We start from the raw sequence: 19,438 nt of genomic DNA, 5'->3' as shown, positions 1-19,438 counted from the left end.
GGCCCAAGAACGACATAGTCGGTTACCTTACTCCGAGTTAGAGGCAAGCACGGAGGAAAGATTGAACTGGCGGGCCGACCCGTCACGCCGGATATAGCCGGTAGGCAGAGAGACCTGTTTAAGTATATGAACACTCCCCTGAGCTATGTTATACTTAATTGCAAAGATCCGGCCCAGGGTTGAGGGGAAAAACAAACAAAAAAACCGATTTAAAAGAAATTACGTTTCAATTTGTTTACAATAAAAGGCTTAAAATTTTCTCTAACGAACTAAATTTTTATACAAGTGACGATTACTAAAGAAATTGATGAAAGAAATTTGGTAAAAATATATGTACCAAGTATTATAATAATTCCACATTCCGAGTTTAAGATACAAATTTTTCTTTAAAAAAAAAAAAAATGGACCGAAGGAAAACGAAGTGAAAGTCGTCATATTTCATAGATTATTTTTTATTAATTTTAATATTTACAATCCGAAATGAGTAGCTAAATTCTACTTTTTAATAGTTACTCTACATATATATTTTACTAAAAAAAAAAAATAAATAAATAAATAACATCGTTTAATCTGTAATATGGTCGTGATTTAGACAACATGCATGAAAGGTTAAAAATATTCTTATCAATATGGCGAAAATAACCGTCGAAAGTGAACAGAAACTGAATGTAGTTTTTACGTCTGCTATGCTGCAAATTTTGTCCATCTCGAAACACCTACACCTAACACCTAGGTATTTATCTCATACCGAAAAGTAATGTTTTTTTTGAGGTAGAAACATTTGCTAAATTTTATTTTTTTTAATATTATACTATTGAGCAGTTATTTTACAGGTAACTTTTGACATTAGCTGTGAAAATATTAAACGACCGCCATTTCGATTAGGAGTATCATAGACCTAACTGTTTTACGTTAATCTTTTTTCAATGCCTTTTAAAATTATGAATCACAACCCTATCCTTTCTATTTAAACTTTTGTTTGCCCCCACAGTGGGCACTCTTAGCGCTTGGGGTGTAGTGGTTACAGATTATAAAATAGATTGTTCTGAGGTAGAAGGTAAGCTAAATTCAATTTTTTGTAAAAAAAAAAAAAAAAATAATAAAACAAAACGAAAAAGCATTCCAAGTATGAAAAAGGAACATGTTTCAATGGCCCTGTCTTTACTCACTCGTGTGTGGCCATGAAGTTGAACCAATAATCGAACCGCGGAATTGAAAATGGTTGTACATAATAGTCATATAAATCTACGTAATTTGACTTCTCATTTTTTATTAGCCCAACATGATAGTATTTAAATTTGGTTTATTTATTTTTATTACAAATATATATATATATATATATATATATATATGTACAGAGTGATTCCAAATTGTACCACAATCTCTCGGGAGATGATTCTATAGCCAAATATAAGAAAAAAATCTCATATAAACGTAGGTTAGAAAACGTTTTTTTAGCGAGTTTCGACTCGCAAAACATTTAGTCCTGCTTTTTGCTTTCTCTGTGAATTAAACCGTACTAAAATTCTTTGGGTACAAATAGAAGGGTAAATTTGGTACTTTATTATGGTTTTTGATCTAAGAAATTGAATAAAAGTGGTTCCAGACTTCCATCTCAGTTAGGTTTTAAGAAAAACGGGGTAAAACATGAAAAACGTTTGTCAAAAAATACACTTTTTCAGATTTGGAATAAAATAACTTTCTTAATTTACCAATAAACAAATAAAAATTTCTAGTTAATTTAATAGAAAAATTAATTCTGAGAAAATTGATATAAATAACGCGTATTAAAATTAAACACAAATCTAACTCTAACTGTAATAAAAAACAAAACACGAACTGGATCGGAAAAGTGATACGATTTTAAACCGAACAATTTTCATCGGTGTTTGAATAACATAGTGTAAATGAAAACAAATAGCAAACTTATCGATAAAGAAAAGTTCATCTCCGAGAGATTTTCGTGCAGTTTGGAATCATTTGTATATGCAGCGATTTACTTACTGTCACCGGCGCTGTCTGAGCTCATTCTTCTAGAGAAAATATGAAAAATGTGCATATAAACTTTGGTTCGGAAACGCTCTGTTAGCAAGTTACGGCTAGCCAAAGATTTCGCCCTGATTCCTGGGCAAAGAGTGAAATAAAACCGTACTGAAATTCTAGGAACCCGAATTAAGGAGTAAACTTGATGGTTTCCTATGTCCTGACAGATTGAATAAAACAGGTTCCAGTACCGTATCTCCAACAGTTTTCATATTATCCAACATAAACCAGAAATATTTGTTGTCTAAAAACACGTTCTTTTACGTTTGTAATATAAAAACGTTTTCTAACGACTAATAAGTGGGTAAAATTTATTATCAAAATCTTAAGAGAATATAATTCTGATAAAATGTATGTAAATGTGTTTATAAATACGTACAGGTAGCCTGGAAGTTACTGTTCAGACCTAAAGGGATTGATTCAGCTCATCGCAATAAACAAAACGATCGTTTGGAGAAATATTCAATCTCGCTTCATTTTCCCCTCCGACTACCATTTTGTGTTTTTTCAATAAAAATTTCTGTCTTAAGAGATACAATTTTCTAAAAAAATAAATAAATTTTACTTTAGAAAATTCGGAAGTGGTGACTATTTTAATTTTTTAATCATTAATAGCCCGTTTATTAGATAAAATTTTAAACTCTTATTATGAACAGAATGATACTTTATTTGTTCAAATATCGGTTCATAAACAGCTTGAGATTTGTCTAGTAATATTTAAGTGAATCCCAAAATTATGCAGTCTAATAATTTTGCGCTTATTTTCACTTCCTTTATCGATCTACTTTTCGGTATGAAACCCCACCAGTAATTTTTAATCTAATAATTTGGATTTTTGAAACAAATTGAGGAAAATATTCAATGGGGGGTGTTATTTTGATTAGGGGTGTTACAGCCCGAATTGTTTTACGCATTTTTTTTGTTGTTTTTTAATGCCCTTTCATTTTATGTGTCAGAACTATACCTTCTCCATTTAAAATATTTTAGTCTCCCCCAGGAAAGGTTCCCGGAGTTGCCCGAGAGGATGCTTTGAGTGTGGTGGTCTCATACTGAGAAATAGATCGTTTCTAAGTTTTAATTTTTCTATGTTTAATTCTTGAATACTTATTTTAAGGATTCCAAGATTTTATTAACGCTATATAAATATTTAAATCTGAAAATATGGGTTGCCTTTCTTTTGTTAAGCCCTATGTAATGAACATCATTATTTTCAGAGAAAGCAACTTTTATTAGTGCCGCTTTTACCTTAGACGTCGTATTGAAGACTATTATAGACTCCATTTTGTGAGAAGTTACACACAGTAACATCCATTATACACACAGTTTCCATCAGTAGAAGAATTTCTGATTTTATTGCTTTTATACGTAAAAAAAAAAACCGTTAATTTTCATAAAGCCTAACCGCTTTCAAGGTATAGCACCTTCTTAGTATCTTTCTAACCCCTCAGCCGTTTTTTTTTCTTCACATATATTGCAGATTAATTTCCTTAACATATAGATTACCATACCGTATTTCGTAATTCTAAGTTAAAAGCATTCCTGAAATTTAAAATCATTTATAGACGCTAACCACATACACAACATTTATATTATATACAAAATTTTTTAAATAATTTTTTTTCTCTGTTTTACGTACTATAATTACAGATGTAAAATAACTGAACGGAATGTTTTTAAAAAATGCTATAAAAATTATACATTTTTTATAATTTGTATTAAAAAAATGTACGTTGAAATTGTCTGCTTTACACAGAGATCTAAAAAGTATGTACGTACGCTAGTCGATGTTATTCCATTTGCGTTTGCGCAACATCTACTGATTGTTGTTCAGGCAGACGTGTCCGGACAGGTACGAATGCAGTGAGTTGATGCGACGACGCATTGTGTAGATCAGTTTTGCAAGGTTAGTTTTCTTACACGCTATGTGTATAAAGGTTCATGTAAATGTTGCGTATTCAATATCTGTACTATCCCATCATCTTTATAATAAACGGTGTGAGATTTTGAATATATTTTTGAATTAGGTAAGATATTAAAATTCTTTTATTTCAAAATTTATAACTATAATTTGAATGCGTATTGCACGTCTATTATTAAAAAAAATTAAAGTAAGCATTTATTCTAACAACGTATTTAATTTCTTTTTATTTAAAAATTATTTTAATAAATTGAATATAGAAATTTATTTAATGGGAGCCCATAAATTTTATTACTGTATATGCTGCGTGCAATTTAACCTTGAATTCATAAAACGTGCTTTCACGACAAACGATTCTATGATACAGAAAATATCGTATGCGATTGGCTTAATTGCAGCAAATTGTTTATTTTTTTTGTCTTTCTTGATTACATGTTTTGTTTAGGAAGCAGAGGCGAGTACGTGTTTTTCACGACATGCAATTTTCATGTTGTGTATTGTACAACTTGTCAGTTTTAATTAATTATCCTATTGAAAAATTGCTTTCAATTCGTAATTTTTTTATTTAAAAACAGATAAATTTGCGAAAATAATGATAATTCCTTTCCCGGCTAATATAGCTGTACTAAAGGGAAAGTATGGTTTTCAAAAAAATACTCATAGCTCTACAGCTATGCTGCATGAAGAAAAAAGAAATACAAGAAGGTAATCAGTAAAAAAAATGAATTATAGGGTTTTAAATTTCTCAACGTTTTCAAAAGTGTCGGGGGGGGGGGGGAGTAATGTTCGTACGTACGTGTGTTATTTGAAGCTTAAACTTTTGACTAACCCGCCGGGTTGGTTTAGTGGTGAACGCGTCTTTCCAAATCAGTTGATTGGGAAGTCGAGAGTTCCAGCATTCCAGTCCTAGTAAAGTCAGTTATTTTTACCGGATTTGAATAGTAGATCGTGGATACCGGTGTTCTTTGGCGGTTGGGTTTCAATTAACCACACATCTCAGGAATGGTCGAACTGTGCCTGTACAAGATTACACTTCATTTACACTCATACATATCGTCCTCATTCATCCTCTGAAGTATTATCTGAACGGTAATTACCGAAGGTTAAACAAGAAAAAGAAAGAAAAAATAACTTTTGACTAGATAAGTCGATTTTTATGAAATTTGACACAGAGAAGTGTGTATATGGAGCAATTTGTTGGTAAAATGTTGGGGTTAGTATCTCCAGGATGAATGGTAGATAAGTTTTTCTTAAAATTTTGCAAAAATGATCTCGCTTTACATTAAGCTCAGTGCATGCGTGCATGCTTATTTTTCAATTTGCCCCAAAATTAAACCACTTCCCTATTGAATATTCCGATTTTTTTAAACGTCATTCTAGACGTGTCAATAGTGCAAGTGACCCCCAAAAAATACTTTGAGGGCAATATTTGGATTGCGGGAGCCGATCAAAGTTTAAAAATATTGATTTTTTTTTAATTAAACTTTTTTTTTGTTTATTTAAACTTCTAATAATAATAATAATAATAATAATAATAATAATAATAATAATAATAAACTTTCATCATAATTCGGGTCCCCCCCCCCCAAAAAAAAGAGAAATGTTAGGTAACGTTTTATTTCATGTATAATTATTTTTCCACTATAAAAGACTAAATAACTTATACCAAGAAAATTGTAACATTATCTTTTCCACTATATAAGAATAAATATAAATAATCAATGCCAAAAAGTCAAATTTGTTATCAATTTTTTTTTTTAAATTGTGATTCAAGGGAATATTTTTGAAAACAGAAATCGTTCACAAAAAAAACCTAATTTTTTATATTAGAATTACAAAAAAAAAAATTAACGTTATTCGTAAGCCCAAATTGACTATTTTTATAAATGTATTCTCATTTGTTTATTTTAGCCTGTTTGAAGCTTTATAATTCCAAACTCCGAAAATCAATTTTCTTCAAACTTGGTAGGAAAATGTCGTCTTCAGGGGAATTTATTATATTAATTATTTTGATTAATAATTAATATTATTAAACCTAAGATTAGAAAAAGGGGTGGGGAAGTTTGACTAACATAAAATTTAAAAATTTTACTGAAGCATTTTATCAGAAACGTTTTCTTAAAAAGATGGAGTCCTTTTTATAAGGATAACAAATTGCACAATTTTTTTTTATATATTCATCCCCACCGCGAAAAATTGACTTCAATTTTTTTTTAATTTTTAGTAGCTATTTCTTGCTTGCAGAAAATAACTTAATGGGAGATATTTACGTTAATATTTTACATCAGTGGGTAAATGACCGTAAAAACGTAAAAACTAAAAATCTGTAGCAACGAGAAATCGTTTTTTGAATTTTTGTAAAGTTTGAAATAACTCAGTGTATAATATAATATACATTACTTATACTCAGTGTATAAGTTTAATAGCTCAGTTTATAATATACATTGCGATTAAAATGTAAAGTATTGATTAGCCCCAAATGTCTAGGATATGTACAAAGAAAAAATTGGCAAAAATCATGATTGTACATGGCTGTATGTAAAATGATGGTTGCATATTTCTATTCATCAAATATTTTTGAACAATCTTTTTCAAATTTAGTATTGTCACTTGGAGGCTATTTTTAACATAAATTTTAGCCAATTACTCCCCTTGGAGTAAGGGAACACACCAAATCAAACATTTTTTGTATTTCCAAATTATTAATGCCTAAAACTTCTTTCCTAAGTATAAAAGTCATAAGAAGCCTCGTTTAATGCGGGTCCCTCAACTTAAAAAAAAAAATTTTTGGGGATTTGGATTTTAACTTACTTAATACTAATTTTAAAGCATATTAGGGTTATTAAAATAGGTCCCTTGATTCGGGGGCCCAGCGAAGCTGGGTAAGTCATGAAATACTTTGCCAACTTTTTTTCAATTAAGAATATTCTAATTTACATTCTTATATAAATCATGTAAAATAAATGAAGGCATTGAGGTTGCTAGGAAATATGGAATAATATTTTGAAATATCATAAGTAATCTAGCCCATGAATTTTTATAAACCTTTATTGCGTTAAAATGTAAATGAAAACATAAATGAATCATGACTGCATGTAAATGTTTATATTCGTCTATGGTGATCCGCTTTCGTGGATGAAGGTGTTTGGGCTGTTACCCGATAACTTAACTTTATCAACTATTTATTTAGTTGAAAAATGTATTAAAAGTAGTAATATGTTCACTACAGTATACGCTGACATTTTAATTCGAACACCATGGAGGAAAAAAATTGTTGAAAAGAAATTGTTTGGTTTAAAGTGGAAAATTGGCAAAATTAAAATACCATGATATGAATTTTTTGGATTCCGGTTATATAGTTATAATTTCTAAGATTAAGTATGCTAATAGATTCAAATTTTGCATGTCCGAGTCGCAAATCTTAATTTTTCATGTAAAGAAAAAAAATATTTTGGTACTGAACATTTCCCGAATGGTATATTTAAGTTGGCCTGTTTTCTGCTTGATATCTTCGGACAGTATAAACTGATTTTTGGTGAAATTTGGCTGGATGTTTTCTGAATGTGGAACAGTGATGCTCTAATTTTGGTCACAATCGGCCGAGAGCTCAGTGAGGTACGGACCTTGTGGATCCGATAACTCAAAATTTTACGCGATTGTTCATTTAATTTAATACATTTTTTCCTTTTTAGCCTCCGGGAATCACCGTCAGATATTAGTTTACAGGATGAGTGAGGATGATATGTATGAGTGTAAGTGAAGAATAGTCTTGTACAGTCTCAGTTTGACTATTCCTGAGATGTGTGGTTAATTGAAATCTTACCACCAAAGAACACCGGTATTCGCGATCTAGTTTTGAAATCCTTATAGAAGTAACTGCCTTTTTCCAAATACTAGGATTTGGAACTCTCGATTTCAAAATCAGCTAATTTCCGAAGACGTGTTCATCACTTGACCAATCTAGTGGGTTAATTTAATAACCCTTAGGTAAGGATAAGGAACCCACCGGGTTGGTCTAGTGGTGAACGCGTCTTCCCAAATCAGCTGATTTGGAAGTCGAGAGTTCCAGCGTTCAAGTCCCAGTAAAGCCAGTCATTTTTACACGAATTTGAATACTAGATCGTGGATACCGGTGTTCTTTGGTGGTTGGGTTTCAATTTACCACACATCTCAGGAATGGTCGAACTGAGAATGTACAAGACTACACTCATACATATCATCCTCATTCATCCTCTGAAGAATTATCTAAACGGTAGTTACTGGAGACTAAACAGGAAAAAGAAAGAAAAGGTAAGGAAAAGGTACTTTCTGATGGTGTTTGGTTTCATTCAAACCCTCCGTAAAGAGGTGAGGGCCTAAAACCAGTTCTTTGTTGTTCCCGGACTTAAAGTCACGTTCTTGTACGAATTAGATGATTTCATTACATTAATATTTCATTTTTATTTTGTATTTGTATGAATTCATTCGGCGGCAGGGGGTTGTAAGTCTATATCTTCCGGTAGTTATCGATTTGCTCGATATCTTTATATTGGATTAACTGATTTTTATGAAATTCTATACGATGGCTTTTGAATATGAGCATTTAATTTTGACTACGTTTGACCAAAGGAATAGTGAGATACAAACATCATGTTTTCTGTATTTCAAAATTTTATTCAAAGAATAGAAATATTTATTTTTTATTTTGATAATTATTTGCTTGAACAGTAACATACATTAATGTTTATAGTAAAGTAACATACTAATGGAATCATCTAATTAGTACAATAATGTGACTTGACTACAAGCCACAAAAAATTATTTCTTTTGCCTCCACCCCTTTATGGGCAGGTTTGAATAAGATCAAACACCAGGAGAAAGTCTTTTGACTTTCTCCTGGTAAAATTTTACAATTTTTAATAATTATAAAAAAATTATTTATGATATAACATCAAGGCATGAAAATCTCCGACTTATAAAAATTGGAAAATCGGGATTTTCCACACCTTGTATAACTTTTCCCCTTATATTAACATACTTTTCCTTATATATCATACTGCGTAACTATACAGTGTAACTTAATAGCTGTGAGAAAACTGATACGTCATAATATTTCTGCTTAATTACATTTCCGTTGTTTAATTTAGAAAGTTGAGATATATTTATTTAAATGTTAAACATCTTTATTAAAATAATCATTGGCGCTTTTTTTAAGCGTAATGCGCATTATTGCTTTTTAAAACTGAATACTCGTATGTGTCCAAGTTTTGTTCTTTAAATGTAAATACAGATTATGTGATTTTTTTATTTTGATTGGATCTCAACGTTGTTTAACTTTGGTGTGATCTATGATTACCGATTTTATTTATTGAACATTGTTTTTGTAATTTTATTACAATATTTATTGTTATTTTATACATCTTTTGAGATATTTTCAATCGTATTAATCTTAAAAGATATTTCAGTTGTCGTGAAATCGTATGTTATATGGGAAAAAAGAGATTACTTTCATTTAAATTTTAAAAGGATCCTATTAAAAAAAGAAAAACTGCAATTTTTATCGCTTTAAATTTAAACGATTGCTTTTAAAATTTAAATGGACGTTAACGGTTTTAGTGAAAACATGTATTTTAAAAGCAAACGGAATTTTTTTATTATTTAAGTAGAGGGAAGTTTTATTATTGCACATAAAACTGTGGAATAGTTTTTACGTTCTTATTTAGTAATCAGGTCTTTTAAATTACTTAAAAGTTACTGTATACCGTATCAAGTTTGTACGAATCTACGCTTTTTAATTGAATTATACCATCTGAATATTAATAAGTTATACTTAATTACTTAGGTTGTAGTTTCTGAAAAGTATTCGGCATTATATTAAAATAGTATGATATTACATTGAGCTATACAAATTTTATATTCAAGTTACACGATTAATTAAAACTTTTAATCAAACGGTAGGAATTTTTAATTTATGTATTTAAATTTTATTTTAGATACGGAAGGGGCAAAAATCACTCTTAAAAATATTATTAAAATATTACGTGTTCAAATTTTATTTTTTCATGAAATGATGGTTGTTATTATATATGAGTGATGAGGTGCCAGTAGCTTAGATTAGAGGTATTAGGGATCTTTTGAAAATTATTTTGATAAAATTGAAAACCTCCTCCCGAAGAGTTTTTGTAACGACCATTATAACCGCTTCAGTATTGATACTGAGATGAGTTTTTTGTTTCTTTGTTTATTATGTTTACTTTCAAGAAAAACCATAGTGAGTTTTACGGCATACCGAACTGAAATTGGTAATTTTAGTTTAACGTGTTTCGACATTTCAACGTACATTTGAAAATGAGCCACCACATGAAGCCAGTGTACGACTGTGTTCTTTTGCTTCTATTTAGGTCAATGATTGAGCCCACAGGGTTTGTCTAGCGCATTGATTCCCAAAGTGGTCCAGGTGGACCCCCAGGGGTCCACGGGAGACTCGACGTGGGTCTACGTTGGCGTGATAAAAAAATGGGGGTTCACAATTCGTAAGCGGTGGTCCACGAAAATTCATCTGGTTTCGATAGTGAAGAACTAAAATGTTGGCTTGACTTTGCGTATCGATCTAGGCAGATAATGTTTTGAGAAGCTCAGCGACTGTTACTTGTAAAAACTTGCATATTCCATATTCAGTACAACGAACGTGTCGAGACTTGCAAAGCGCCGCCGCTTAAAAATTAACCAATCAATTCGCACTTTTTTTTCGGAAGCTGTTTATTCGTGGAACTTAGCCGTAACGCAAATTTTCATAGTTAGATCTAATCTTCACATTTTCCGTCGACTGGAAATACGGTAGAAATGTAGCTGCAGGGGGCCACCGGAACCAGCAAAATTTTGAAAGTGGTCTATCAGAAAAATAAGTTTGGGAACCTCTGGTCTTGCGGTTAACTCGCCATCGCAAATCAACCGATTTCGAAGTCAAGAGTCCTAAAGTTCAAATCCTAGTAAAGGCATTTACATTTATACGGGCTTGAATACTAAATCGTAGATGCCAGTGTTCTTTGGTAGTCGGGTTTCAATTAACCACACATCTCAGGAACGGTCGACCTGAGACTATACAAGACTACACTTTATTTACATTCATACATATCATCCTTTTTTTTTTTTTTTCTCTCTCTCAGCTCCCCTGGGCCGGACCGACTTGTTGGTATTACGCCGCCCAGGGGAGTGTCTTTAAACTCAAATAGGCCTCCCCACCTACCGGCTATATACCGGCAAGGCAGGTCGGCCTACCGGTTAGCTCTTTTTGAGAGTTCTTTATTAATATTGCCCTTTTGGACACTACGCCAGACCCAGTTCGCCGCGACGCGGCGCCGGGTCCCTTCAGTATTCAGTGTGCTGTTGCCTGACTGTTACCCGTGGAGTCCTTGGTGGCTCATCAGTGCCAACACACCGCAGCATGCTGGACCTCACCAGCAAGGCATACATATCATCCTATGAAGTAATTACCTTAAGGTGGTTTCGGAGGCTAAACAGAAAAAAGAAAAGAGAGGTCAAAAGTCAATGATTGGCATTAAGGGCTTTCTCAGCCAAATAGAATCTTTACTCAAATAGAAATCGCCTGGTAGGTCCATCGGTCGTACTAATAAATCCACCTGGTCGAATTTTCGAGTTAAAAATTACAAAAAAAAAAAACTGTTCAAAGGTTCTATGCAACAGGTTGCATTTTTGTGGGTAGGAAATTCAGCTTATGTAAGAAATAAAACCGTCTAATATAGAAAAACGTGTCTGGTTTGATTTTGAAATTTTATACAAAATAAGTGGAAACTAATAATTTTTAAACTATGTAAGTTTTACGGATGAAGAATCTTTTCATCTTAATGGATATGTTAATTCCGTTAAATCCGTTAACATGTTATATTCGTGGATATTTCACTAATATGGGGTTTTGAAAACCTAAATGCATTTTTGAAAAAGCAGGCGACACGCCCCTAGTTAATGTTTGTTACGTTTTAATAATGAAAAATCATGAAGTCGGACGTTTCTTCTTTGCTGAAAAGACTATTAATGGAAATGTATATCTCGTTATGTTAAATGATTATCTTTTTTCTTAAGCGGGTGAACTCGAAAAATTACATCAAATCTAATGCCAACAAAATGGTGCAGCCCCGTACTTAAATGTATTCGTTAGCCAAGTTTTGATTAAGAATTTTCAAACAATAGATTGGCCGTGAAGGTCTTTAAACCCAATCATTGACCTAATCGTTTGGGTGATTTTTTTTTGTGAGGATAAATTAAACAAATGTTTATTAAAAATAATCTGAAGTGAACACCACATTTCCTTTTTTTTTCTTTTTTTTTTAACCTCCGGGTTCACAGTTAGGTATTACTTCAGAGGATGAGTAGAATTACAATTTTTGTAGCGTGTGAAAATACCATGCCTGACCGGGATTCGAACCCGGGATCTCCGGATGAAAGGCAGCATGACTTCTTTGTACGCTTATTAAACTAAATATACACTTCTTTTTTTTTAAATGAAAAGTGCATATAATTTTATTTCATTAATAACTTGTGATATTTTTTTTATTTTTTCATTGTTATTATTGAATTATAATTTATCGTAAAAATTTACAAACAGAGGTTAATAATTATTAATAAATCAATATATTTTAATAAAAAAAAAAGTTAAAAAAAAGGAGATGAAGTCTGATTCGAACCGATGTGCCTTCCCCTTCTAAGATCCAAATATTTTATTAATTAAAATTTTATTTCGCTATAACTCTGGAACCGATGAAAATAAGTACCACTTATTATATATCGATAAAAAGCTCTCGATGATAGCTTATTACTTCAGTTAAGAAAAGTCCAAAATCCAGATTTTGTTTTGATTTTGGGCTCTTTTTTGACACTTTTGGTTCAGTCGATTGCAGTCAAAAGGGAAGGTGCACAACTATATATTACGACAGTCCTAAGTCCAAAATTTCAACATCCTACGGCAACGTCCTAGTTTCTGAGTTATGCAAGATACATATGTACGTACGTACCGACGTCACGCCGAAACTAGTTTAAATGGGTTGAGGGATGGTCAAAATGGATATTTCCGTTGCAATCTGAAATTTTCTCGATCACAATACTCCTTTAATTCGTACAAGGAAGTAAAAATACACGATTACTAATCACTGAAAAGAAAGAATCAAAGAAACGAACAGGGAAAAACTAAATATCGATTGGACATTTACCGAGCTATGAAGGGCGTGTGTATTGAAATTTATTGATTATATAACAAAATTATTTGAGATGGAGAATCTGACAAATAAAAATTATATAAGTATTTTTTAATCGAGTAGGATTACATGATGTAATAAAAAACAATCTATTAATGCACTCTGAAATTAATACAAAATTATAAATTCAAGCCGTATGAGTAACACCTACTGTTGGCAAATACTTTTTTTTCATTACAGTTATTTATATAATGAGGAATCTATGATTTTCTTTTCACTGTAATTCATGTGTAATTAATTCCACCTTATGATGATTAAATTAGAATATATAATTAGCGATTCGTTTCTTTGCCTGGATAATTATATATATATATATATTTATTAGCAATTTTATTAAAAGGTTAAAAGGATGGGTTATAATTCAACCCAGTTAATTTTCCTTTTTTTTCTTTATCTATTTTCATCTGTAAAACGATTGATTCCACTTACTCGATTTTTTGTTCCTGTTATTGGGGTTTTTTTTATATATATGATGATAATTTTTTATTACTTGTCTCTTGAATTTGAACACTATTTATTTAAGAAACTTGATATTTTGCTCCACAGGTATTTTTATGTTTATAAAGTGTTTATGTTTGTAAAGAATCTTTAATAAAAGATTCTTCTAATGCAGAAAATCATGCATAAAATACATTTTTATACTGCTTAAAACAATACTAAATTATATAAACGTTTCTACACGTTTTTAGTAGTAAAAATGTATAAATGTATAAGTTACTCCCCGAAAAAATCAAGAAATATAGGAACGAAATTATCTTTAGTGAAAAATTATTTTCTTGTTTAATTTTTTCCTAACGTCTACGTGGTAATCTGTTCAACTAGTGTAAAAGAAGTAATCCCCACGGCCCAGTGAGATGAGGATGACATGCATGACACGTAAATGAAGTATAGTCTTGTACAGACTCAGGCAAACCGTACCTGAGACGTTTAGTTAATTGATCCCCAACCATCAAAGTACACCACCGACTGACTAGTATTCAAATTCGCATAAAAGCAACTGGGTTTTACTAGAATTCGAACCTCAGAACCTTCAACTTCGAAAATCAGCTGTTAAACAACTGATTTGCTGAGGACGAGTTAATTACTAGACCGGCCAAGTAGGCGTGGTTATTTGAAGTTAAATAATAAATAGAAAAAGTTTTTTTCGATTAATAGAATGCAATGTTTAAAGGAGATAACGTGTAAATTAAGAAAATATGATTGTATGGAATAGCGTGAAGAATGCTGACAGGCAAATTAATTATTATTTTAATTTTCATGATAATCCCTAACACGGAATATTCTGTAGGTGATACTTAATTTCTGTTTGACTTTTATTTCTAAGATGTATAATGTAAAACAAATTTTGAGAAATAAATTATTATTTTCCTCCCAATCATAGTGAAAAGTTGAAATTTGTAATTTTACAAAATGTAACATATTCTAGAAAATACAATATATTTTTAAAAAAAGATTAATAAAAAATAAAATATAAAGTAAAGCCTAATAATAACAAAATAATTTTTTTTTTTTTTGGCTTGTGGGGGAGAGAACTACTAGCTTAAGGGTAACTTATGCGCTAGTTGTGCTACTCGGTTAAAGTTCGCATTATATTATTAATTAAATAATTCCACTAATTACATTAGTATGTAATTTAGGTTATATATTTAGGAAATTTCATTGAAGAGATAGGTAATAAACTTTTCTTTTTTTTTTCTTTTTTTGACAAGTTATAGTTTTGTTTAATATTTTCACATTGGATGAACTGATTTTATAAATTTTTTTTTACGATAAATTCTGAATATGGTTCGTTGATACCATTTAATTTTGGTAACAATCAAAGGGTATATGGACGGATACACGGTCACCATTGGCCCCGTACCTCAAAAATTTATTCGAAGATTAGAATTTGTTTTTTTTCATAATTCATAATTTTATAGGAAGCTTATACACTGTTCGTGTTGTTTCATCGGACCCTAAATTAGAAAAAAAAAAAAAAATTGTCAAAGTTTCATAACTTTGTATACGGAACTCTTAGTTGGATTTTTCAAAATTATTCATTAAATAAGTATTCTCGAGGAGGAAATTATAAAAAATAATTTTATCGAAAACCAACGTTGGATTAAATATTAGTGTACTGAGAAAGGAGTGATAATGTACAGTAATAGAGATAGAGCTCAGAGACGAACAGTGATAGTTTTCAGATGGTTAAAATGTGAAAACGTAGAGTATCTAATGTTTAACAGCTAAGAGATGGATTGGAAATGGTGAATGGAGGGGGACCTAGTGCATTCTCTTATTAACAGTGGCTCGGCTGCAAAGACTTCCCCCTCCAACGTGTTTTTTACTTCATCTCTTAAATAAGAACGATTGCAGCTGCGATTTTAAAAAATTGGTATGTAAAAACGTTTTATATATTATTTCGCCTAATATTATGGACTCTTAATACAAATTTTCGTAAAAATAATCGGAAAATACGTTTCGATCGTAACCGCGTCAGAAATATACAAAGTGGAAATATCTCGCTTCGTTGGATCAATTATTCTTAATAAAATAGAATCGTCTGGTTTACGTGTTAGGTTACTGAATGATATAATTTGGCAAAACAAGTCTATTGTGGTAATAAGGAACTATATATTTATATATATTCTACTGTATTGTGTAGAATGGAATGTGTATTATTGTATATAACTGAGCAGTTATTGTTTGTTAACTCGGTTGATTTACTTCATTTACTGCAGTCTATTACATGTTAAATGGTAAATGAAAGACCTAATAACAATCTCGCTTGTAGGTCAAGTTCACCATCCGCTCTTGTGTGTGTATGTGTATTCGTTTTCATCTGAAGCGTTGGTGTCATTTAATATTTAAATAGCAACTACATAACTTCGTATCTTTAAACATTAAATGGAATCTCGTTTGAATAATTCAGTGCTGCGGATTTATACAAATTATATTTATTTATTTTTTATTTATAATTAATTATAATAGACTTTTATAATATTAGGTTAATTAAGTTATTTAAATGTAAAATTTTATTAATAAATATTATCATTTAATAATGCATAAGTTAACAATAAAGTTAGTTATTAATTGTTTCATAGAAGTTGAATAAAACAGTTTTGAAGTTCGTCATGAGGAGAAAAGTTTTAAAATAAATTAATCAACTAATGTATTAACTTAATTATTTTCGTGTAATTAAATTTTTTTAAATTAAATAATTTTATTTGTACGAATCTTTTCCCAGTAATATCCTTCTGCTCGTTTATTTTTTTTCTTTTAAATAAAGTATAATTTTAAATTTTATCCAGAAAAAACTGACATCCTTCATTTTTGTATTCTCAAATTTAACCTTTCCCTAATAATTAATTAAGTTGAAAATTATAATTTCTTTATTTGATGATTAATTTACTATATAAACTAGAAGATTGTGCGTAGAAATATGAATTGGAAATTTTGTAGAATATTTTTGAAAAATTCTATACCTGTTAAATTCGAACCCTGGACTTTCCGGATACCGTACTTATATTCTTATTAAAAGAAAAATAATTTGAAAAGAAAATTCTATAATGATACTATAATCCATTTTTCAAATTAGTAAAGCTGCAATCCGGGATAAGTTACTAAGATATCTCAAAATGTCGTTAATAACACTTCAAATGATACACAATTACGGGGTATTAGAACGAAATATTTGTATAATTATATCTCATGAATAGTCGTTATGTTGGAAAGTGTAGTTATTTCGTTAAAGAAATTAGAAAATCAATTTCTAAGATTACCTTCAATCCAATTTCTGATAAATTCTTTCTTTTAGTAAAATAAAATCGGGTAAAATTTATTTGAGTTCAGCCTTTGCAAATTGTTTGTTTATTTATTTATTTAAATACTCTGATTTTGATAAGGTCATTAATTTCCGTACTCGCCAATAGATCTTTCCAATTGACATTCCTTTACAATTTTTAAAATAATAACATTCAAAACTACATGCTACAAGTTCATAACACTGTTTTCCGCCTTACAGACGGCACATGTAGATAGAGGATTCATATTTATTCGGTGCAGGATGGCACCAAGACAGTCATGACCAATTGTTGTCCTGAACATGGCCACGTTATTGCTTCTAAGACTGTCAGGTATAATAGCTTCATTCTTTACCAGTGAAGACCATCTTTTAATTTCACTACACGACAGGAGGTACTGTCGAATAGAAACTCTGAATTTGTAATATCCTCTTAGTGTGAAATGTGGTACTAGACCCTACACATAAGCATCAAAAGTTTCGACACACTTTCTCTATTATTCACTGCATAAGTGAGTTTTACCGATATAAAGTCAACTTAACCTCAAATTGTGGTTATGGTTATGTTGTCGATCTTAAATTGAGCGTAACTCAAGAACGACTCGACCAATCGTCATCAAATGTTCACATGCACAACTTCAAATACATTACTACAGCGTATCTAAATTTCAATGAAATTGATATAATAGTTCTGGAGATTTTTGGGCCACAAATTGTGTACATAGATCTCTATATATGTATAGGTCTTAAAATAATTATATTAGGCCTTACATAATTACATTTTTAAGTGAATGGTATTTGCGTTCTCTACATTCCTCAAAAAGAAAAGAAAATCCATTTTCACGACACAAACTCACCGTACGACCCAAAGTAATACCGTACTTTTCTTCGGCTTTCTGTATTTCAGTAGGGCTGCTTTATATTACTTGTACTGGACAATTGTAATTAACTCTTCTCTTGTATTATACTGTTGTTCATATACAGGGTTATCATAAAACAGTGGTGAGGTTTTGAACATGGTTTAAATTAAAACAGAATTACTTACAGTTTATGTTTTTTATTTTTCAAATTTGTCGTCTCAAACATTTTTTTACTTAATTAATCAATTTCAATATGTGCCCCTTTAATCGCTCGACAAATGACCAAACGATACTCAACTTCTCTCCAAACATAAGTTAACATTTCTTCGTTAATGGTTGTTATTGCTTCATTAATTCTGTTTTTAAGCGGTTTAGGTCGCGAATTTTTTGTGTATAAACAACGCTTTTGATGTACCCCCACAAGAAAAAATCGCAAGGTGTCAGATCTGGACTGCTTGGAGGCCAAAGTATGGGTCCTTGTCGGCCTATCCATCGATCTCAAAATTTTTCGTTCAAAGCTTCCGTGACCAATGCATTGAAGTGCGGGGAGCACCATCTTGTTGGAAATGAAGTCGATGAATGTTTTCGAGTCCATCCGGCTGAGGAAAGCAATAATCGGTTAACATGTCAAGATACACAACTCCATTAATTGAACTTTTCTGGATTATTACCGGTGGAACCACTTGAAATCACTAATACAGAGTTAACATAAAAGAATCTTTTTTCAGCAAAGAAGAAAGGCCCTATTACACAATTTTTCATCACACCACACCAAACAATAACTTTAGGCGAATCGCGTTGTTTCTCGATAATAGCGTGTGGGTTTTCAGAGCTCCCTATTCGTGAATTGGGAGCAACAAACAATCCATTCACGTGGAATGTAGCTTCGTCTGTAAAAATTATATAATCTAAAAATTATTCGTTTTCACTTATTCTGTCCGACATTTCAACGGCAAAATTGTAACGTTTTACATCATCATCGGGTTTCAATTCCTGCAGTATCTGGATTTCATGAGCGTGTAATTTCAGTTTTTTATGTAAAACTTTGTGAACTGTTGATTTTGGAATACCTAATTCGACGTTTCGACGGGGGATGGACTTTCCAGGACTTCTAATTGCCGATTGTCTAATTAGTTCAACCGTTTCGTCTGGTACACGTGGTCTGCCGGTTGTATCTGTTTCTTAACCGATCCGGTTTCTTCGAATCGTTTGAACCAACGTGTTATGTTATTTTTGTGTGATGGATCTCTTCCGAATTCACATCGAAACGCACGTTGAACTAAAATTACGGATTTTAATTCGGCCATCAATAAAACACACTGTTTTGTCTTTATCCGAGAACATAGTAACTCACTAAACTCACCCCAACAACAATACAAGAACTGATGTTGTGGTTACAACTGCTGATAAACTTTTGGGTTGGAGGCTTTCAGGGATACCAATATAACATCTAGAAATTTCCCTACAATCGTCCTATGACTTACTGAAACCGCACCATTCTTTTATGATAACTCTGTATTAGTGATTTCAAGTGGTTCCACCGGTAATAATCCAGAAAAGTTCAATTAGTCGACCTTGGAGGCCAGTC

General features: G+C 31.2%; 1 protein-coding gene across 1 annotated transcript in view; it reads left to right on the top strand.

Annotated features, from left to right (window-relative positions):
* Window positions 1-3,955: 3,955 nt before the first annotated feature.
* Miga (mitoguardin) overlaps window positions 3,956-19,438 on the top strand; it is a 472,130-nt gene continuing 456,647 nt past the window's right edge. Inside the window, exon 1 of the mRNA XM_075358217.1 lies at window positions 3,956-4,067. The gene's annotated coding sequence lies outside the window, so the exon portion shown is untranslated. The remainder of the gene's footprint in view (window positions 4,068-19,438) is intronic.

Source organism: Lycorma delicatula, chromosome 2 (assembly GCF_047948215.1).
Source record: "Lycorma delicatula isolate Av1 chromosome 2, ASM4794821v1, whole genome shotgun sequence".
NCBI classification, from domain to species: Eukaryota; Metazoa; Arthropoda; class Insecta; order Hemiptera; family Fulgoridae; genus Lycorma; species Lycorma delicatula.
This window is presented reverse-complemented; position numbering and strand designations above follow the sequence as displayed.